This window comes from Chiloscyllium plagiosum, unplaced genomic scaffold (genome assembly GCF_004010195.1).
Source record: "Chiloscyllium plagiosum isolate BGI_BamShark_2017 unplaced genomic scaffold, ASM401019v2 scaf_16571, whole genome shotgun sequence".
NCBI lineage: Eukaryota > Metazoa > Chordata > Chondrichthyes > Orectolobiformes > Hemiscylliidae > Chiloscyllium > Chiloscyllium plagiosum.
This window is the reverse complement of record NW_025201567.1, coordinates 1-7,187: the sequence shown is the minus strand read 5'-3', so window position 1 is coordinate 7,187 and position 7,187 is coordinate 1. Positions and strand designations below refer to the sequence as shown.

Here is a 7,187-nt window from a genome sequence, read left to right as displayed (position 1 = left end):
AATAGATTTACAAGGATGTTACAGTGTCGAGAGGCTTGAGTTGTAAGTAGAGTGTGCTTGAGCAAGGGCTTTTTCCAGCAGTGTTCCAGGCTGGTGTATAAACTTCTAGACGTTTATAAAATCATGATTGGGGTTGGATCGGTGACTGGCCTAGGCCAAGGTTTTACCCAGGATGGTGGAATTCAAAACGAGAGGGCACAGGTTTAACGTGTTTTACACGGACACACTAAACAAGGGACAAAGTGTGATAGAGCGATATTTGGATTTCCAACAGACATCATCTCAGCTTAGCCTTCGACTGAATAAAAATGGGCATGTACTTGGGAAAATAGTTTGAAAGGTAAACCATGAAGAGAACGTTAAGGATATAAAAATTGAGTGATGTCGAGATGAGGAAGTTTGTGAGTAAAATATTGACCAATGCAGTATGAAGTGGAGAATGAGATGTTCGCAGGAACATTCAATAATGACCCTTTTATTTAAATTAGATATTGCAGATCTCTGAAACACAGAAGGACCTGGCTGTCCTGCTTTGTGTATCACATTAACATGGTCTGCCGTGGTAGCAACTGATTAGGAACACAATAAGTCTTTTAATTCATTTGTTCAGCAATGACTGGGCCAACATTTATTTCGTCACTCCAATCAGTATTTGAGACGATGAGAGCCTGGTCGAAACACTGCATTTCATGATGTCTTTTTTTGGAGAAACGAAGTGTTGCAGTTATCAAATTGCAGCTTTTTCTTTTCCTGTTCACAGTTTAATGTTCAACTATTCAGTTGATATCAGAGAATGCAGAGTTTCTCCAGCAATTATGCTTGTGTTTCAGATTTCTTGCATCCACAGTTTATTTTTATTTAGTAATTTGGATGATCTGAGTTTTATGAGGAATGGAATGTTGCAAGCTGTCAAACATGTGATAGAAGATTCAAACTGAATGCTGGCAAGCTCATCATCAATTTTCCGAAGCAGATCAGCTGAGGTGGGAATAGAGTCAAAAAGTGTGGTGCTGGTCAAGCAGCACCCGGGGAACAGGAAATTCGATGTTTCGCGTACAAGATGTTCATCAGGAATGCTTGAATCGTCGATTCCCCGCTCCTCAGATGTTGCCTAACAGGCTGTGATTTCCAAGTGCTACACTTATTGGCTTTGATCTCCAGCATCTAAAGTTATCACTTTCTGCTGAGGTGCTGGACAGTCAGGTACTGTTCCTGAGATGTAATAACGTGGTCGTGATGACAGAGAGAATTTGTAGTTGAAAACTTATCCGTGAATCAATATTATTCTCCCGATCCCACTCTGCCAAGGATAGGCTGTTTCGATGGAGCTTGTTACAGTCAGTCAATTTGACAGTTGTGCATTTGGCAGGTCGCGAAAACATGAATTTTCAACGCGTTGTTTAGACTCGAATACGATACGGAGACGTTCGGTCTTGGGTCTGCCACGGCCTAAATTTGAAAGTGGGTTTGCATGTGCATAGTCGTTGTAGAGTATATTTGTGTCTGAGAGTGTAACCAGTTTTATTTTCTGATGGGTTTTAAAAATGAAGCGATCAACAGAATGTTGATTTTCATTTTACTTTGATAATGTAAATCTGAACCAAAAATATGAATTGTTGGAGAAACTCAACAGACCTGACAGCATCTGTGGAGAGAAACTAAGTTAAAGTTTTAGATCGACAGAAACACGTTACTTATACATTTCTACATTATAACGCTGGGAAAATTATCAGTCTTATCTTTTGAATGAGGATTTTTATCAAAATATCTCAATGACAGACAACCGTCACCTTTACAAATTCAGAAGGACTTTATTGACTGTAATGCTGTTTCCGTTGCTCTCAGTTGGTGAAAGGCTGTGCTTAAATGATTGCCTTCTTTCGTTTCCTTTCTCTCAGTTTGCAGCAATGTCGAATAGAGAATTGGTCATTTCAGTGTCTAACTCAGCATGTGTCACCATATGTCTCTCTTTGTCTCTGTGCATCCACCTCATCCTCTTCCTGTTACACATTCTCCGACACTCTGTCTGTCCACACAGCTCTTTACCTATTTCGGCTCTGTGAAAAGTCTGACATTTCGAGACAATTTGAGTGTGCAGCTGCTGAGAGGCCTTTTGCCCACTGACTGGAGTGCGTTGAACTGGGCTCACATTCTCCGGACAATGTGTCTGTCACTTAAAACCAGGCAAGGCGACACTTCTTCCTCAAACAATTATGACTGTTTCGAATTCAAAATAGGATTCCTAATCCACAAGAAAATAAATGCAATTACACTACAAATAAAGAAGCACATTGATGTATATATTGTTGGTTTAAATGTATGATCGGTGGCATCAGAGAATGAGAGTGATCAATTGGTGGTATCTCTGCCATTACCACAAAATTCCCCGGCAAATCTGCAGCGTCTCCTGCCTCATCTCGTTATTCCGACCCAACTAGGAATGAAGGAGGGATAATAAAATAGGAGGAGAAGCAGAAGTGCTTGTGGAATAATGGAAAGAAACCACAGACATAAGTAATAGTTCGGAATATAAAAAAAAACATGGCATTCACTGTTGGAACTTAACCCGGATCACCAAATCATAACAGGGTGAAAGTCCAAAAAGGGGCTAAGTTATTTTCACAAAGACTTGAAACACTAAGCCCATGTATGAACTCGACAAGTAGGCACCGCGGGGAGTTGTACCCAGGATCTCTTGTTTACTAGACAAGCGCTTTAACCAACTAAGCCACGGCGCCACAGCAGAAATGCTCTTACTCATCCATATGTGGAGTTGCTTAACCATTTCCTCACAGTCCTTGGACATGTGTTTTCGGATCAATGTTGCTCTCAGAGAATTGTGTTCAATCCTCGAATTTTCAAATACAAACAGTTTCTAGCTGAAAATTTTCCACTGAAAATGCACAGAAAACCATAATCTCTTCTTGCATTCATTTAAAACTGGTATTTTCACCTGGTTAAAGTGACAGGCGAAAGAGGATGTGTTCGTTCTATCGTGGCCCATGAACCACGTTCACACACACAGACGGGACCTCACATCAAGAGGAACAAGGTCATTGCGGTGAATTGACTAGCTGTAATGTGTAAGTAAGTATAAACATTGGGCAGTAAAAGATGACCCAATGGCACCGAGATTGAGTTTTGCACCATCGGTTCCGCGCTCACTTCGTGCCTTATGCCTCCCAGGCATCATTGTCTATCACTTTATTTCACTGTCTTCGTCCACGTCTCACTTATTTCAAATGATTGCAGATGTCTGATAGGAACCTTTAAATTATCGAAACGGATTCCTGGAGTATAGTCGTCACTCAATGGGCAAGGACTCACTGCATATCCAGAATTATCACAGTGATGGAGAGGATGAATTACTTTCCTGAAGCTTTCAACGCCTCAGCACAGACGTGCAGCCATGATACCGCTCGTGGGGAATTTCCAGGATTTACACTCAGCGACACTGAAGGATCAGCGAGATACATCCAACTCGGAAAGATGATATGATTGGAGGGGCATTTGCGGTGGTCGTTTCCCGTGCATCTGCTGCCTCTGTCGTTATATACCGATGGAAACAATTACTGACCGATTCTGGCCGGATCTGGATGTGCGCTCTGTATGCAAGCAATATTTGTTTTCATTCTAATAATTCACAAAAAGAGAAATAAATCTTCATTACCTGAGTGGGAATTATATCCAGGTCCGTGCGATGCAAACTCGGACTCCGAAACAAGGACCTCCTGTGATGATGACTGTAAAATTAAAACCTGACTTGGAGACACTCTGGTGTCTGTCGTTGACTCCATAACAAACTTCAGCTGCAAAGTTGCTCACTCCAAGTTTCGAAAAAGTTCATATTATCGCACTGGATTTCAATATGAAGAAAGAAGAGCTGTGATAATATGATGTTGTTCAGCAGATGTACTCCGGGAAGGCACAGAACAGGCTGCTGGTCACAGGGCCTCATTTTGATGCGCTGGTATCCGGTGAGCTGGCAGCACCAATAAGGGTGTCGTGATACTTGTCTGATTCCAGATCCTGGGCTAGAAATGACCAGAGTTTTCTCGCTGAACTTGTTTAGGGTCTTGAAAGGAAGAGGCCATGACTCAGATTATGAAAGTACATTTCACTGGAGTGGATCATGTAATCGCGTAGTGACTGTGAATACAGCAATGGAAACGTCCACCTGACATGCAGGCAACACTGAAGGACGCACGTGAAGACGAATGTGTTCAAGTTGCCAGTTTTAGGCACTGATTCACAAAGTGTGACGTATTGAATTAAAGCAGTGATGCTAATTGTCTTTGCTGGTTCTTCACCTTGGTAATCTTGTATCCCCCCGATATAAATGTCTCCATTACATATGGAAAAGATGAAAGGAAGTCGACGGTGGGTCGGCTCTGTGGTTTAATGGATAACACGTCTGAATTTGAATCGGTCTATTGTAGTTTTGAGTTCTACGTAGCTCAAGTGCAGCATGCTGCTTTGTTGAAGTCAGTCATAACTGGTTTTATAAATTCATTACGGGCAAAGAGGAGTCTGTGAAGAGTTCCAGGTCATCATAAAAATCAATCGGCCCGTCTCTGTTTGGTGCGGCTCTGGATGGGGGAGATATGAAATCTGTGCTTTGTATGTATGCTTACTGTGGGGAAGGACATAGAACACAGAACATAGAAAAATACAGCGCTGAACAGACCCTTCGACCCTCACTGTTGCGCCGACTTTTGAACTATTCTCAGCTCATCCCCTTACAAGAAACTATCATCACCCATGTACTTCTCCAAGGATTGTTTAGATCTCCCTAATGTGGCTGAGTTAACTGCACTGACAGGCAGGGTATCCCGCGCCCTTACCACTGTCTCAGTAAAGAACCTGCCTCTGACATCTGTCTCAAATCTATCACATCTCAATTTGTAGTTATGTACCTTCATACAAACTGACGTCATCATCCTAGGAAAATGACTTTCATGTCTACTTATCTAATTCTCTGATCATCTTTTATGTCTCTATCAAATCCCCTCTGAGTCTTTTTCTTTCCGATGAGAACAGACCCAAATTTCTCAGCCTTTACTCATTAGGCCTGCCCTCCAGACCAGGCATCATGCTGGCTCACTGGTTAGCACTGATGCCTCATTGTGCCAGGGACCCGGTTACAATTCCAGACTCGGGCAACTGTCTGTGTGGAGTTTGCATATTCTCCCTGTGTCTGCGTGGGTTTGCTCCGGTTTCCTCCTACAGTCCCAAATTATGCAATTCAGGTGAATTGGCAATGCTCAATTGCCCGTATTGCCAGGTGTATTAGCTGGGGTAAATATAGGAGAATGGGTCTGGGTGGGTTTATGTTGGGAGGGTCGATGTGGACTTGTTGGGCATAAGGGTCTATTTCCACACCGTCGGGAATCTAATCGAAATCTCCTCTGCACTTTTTGTCCAATGCTTTCACATTCTTCCCGACATACATCCGCACTAGCGTATTGTGTATTTGCAGCATGATATTGCGGTTCCGGAACTCAATCCCTCTACAAATGAAACCTAACACACTGCATGCCTTCTTAACAGCACTCTCAACCTGGGTGGCAACTTTCAAGGATCTATGCACATGGACTGCAATATCCCTCTTCACATCCACAATACCAATAATCTTTCCATTGACCCAATATTCTGCCTTGCTGTTATTCTTCCCAAAGTGCATCACCTCACATTGAGCTGCATTGAACGCCATTTGCCACCTCTCAAGCCAATTCTGCAGCCCATCCAAGTCGCCCTGCAACCTGTAACATATTTCCAAACTGTCTCCGACTCCATCGACTTCAGTGTCATCTGCAAATTGACTCATATATACACCTATTATGCGTCTAAGTTATTTATAGAAATAACAAACAGCAGTGGCACCAGAACAGATCCTTGTGACACACCACCAGTAACTGGACTCCAGGTTGTATATTTTCCATGAATTACCACTCGCTGCCATCTTTCAGGAAGCCAGTTTCTAATCCATATGGCTAAATCACCCTCAATCCCATGCCTCTGCATTTTCTCAAACAGCCTATCAAATGGAACCTTAACAGAGGATTGTCTGAAATCCATGTGTACCACGTCAACTGCTCTGCCCTCATCTACATGGTTGGTCACATGATCAAAAAAAACTCAATGAGGTTTGTGAGACACTGCCTACACTTGGCGAAACCATGTTGACTATCTGAAATCAAATTATTGCTTTCCAGATGATTATACATCTTACCTTTTATAATCCTTTCCAAAACCTTTCCTACATCAAAAATATGGGTCACTGATATATAATTACCTTGGTCATCTCTGTTGTCCTTCTGGAACAAAGACACAACGTTTGCGATCCTCTAGTCCTCTAATACTAAACCTGTAGACAATGACGACTCTAATATAAAAGCCAAATGCTCTGCTATCTCCTCCATAGGTTCCCAGAGAATCCTCGGACAAATCACAACCAGCACAGGGGACTAGTCTACTTTCACTCCTTCTGGAATTGATAGCACCTCTTCATAACTAACATCGATCCTTTCTATTCTAATATTTCTTATCTCATTCTTCTCCCCGACATTATTCTCCTTTACCTGAGTGGAAACCGATGGGAAATGTTCGTTTAGTACTTCTCCCAACTCCACAGGGTCCCCAATCAACATCCCACTTCTGTCTTTGACTGGACCTATTCCTACCCCAGTCATCATTTTAATCCTCACATTCCTAGAGAAGGCTTTAGGTTTCTCCTTTATTCTATTTGCTGAAGACTGCTCGTCTTCTGAAAAATCTCTTTAAATCCTTCTTAGCTAATCGGTAACACTCCATCGCATCATCTGAACCACCTTGTCTCTCAACACCTGAGCTTCAGTCTTCTTATTAACAAGAGATGCAATTTCTGTAGTATTCCATGGTTCCCTTACCTTTTCAATACTTCCCTGCCTGACCAAGATATGCCTATCAAGGAAACGCAATATCTGTTCCTTAAACCAGCTCCACATTTCCATTGTCTGCATCCCTCGCATTTTTCTACCCTATTCTATGCATCTTAAGTTTGCCTAATCGCATTATAATTGCCCTTGCCCCATCGATAACGTTTCACCTGTGGCATGAAAGATGTAGTTGTGGGGAAATGGATGTTGTTATCTGCAGTAAAAGGACTGTTACAAAAGAGGAAGCGCCGGATGTATTGGACCGGCTAA

At 42.3% G+C, this 7,187-nt stretch overlaps 1 non-coding gene across 1 annotated transcript; it reads right to left on the bottom strand.

Moving 5' to 3' along the window:
* Positions 1–2,664: 2,664 nt before the first annotated feature.
* trnat-agu lies at positions 2,665–2,738 on the bottom strand. Its single transcript has one exon. It is a non-coding gene; the product is annotated as a tRNA-Thr (tRNA).
* Positions 2,739–7,187: the final 4,449 nt, after the last annotated feature.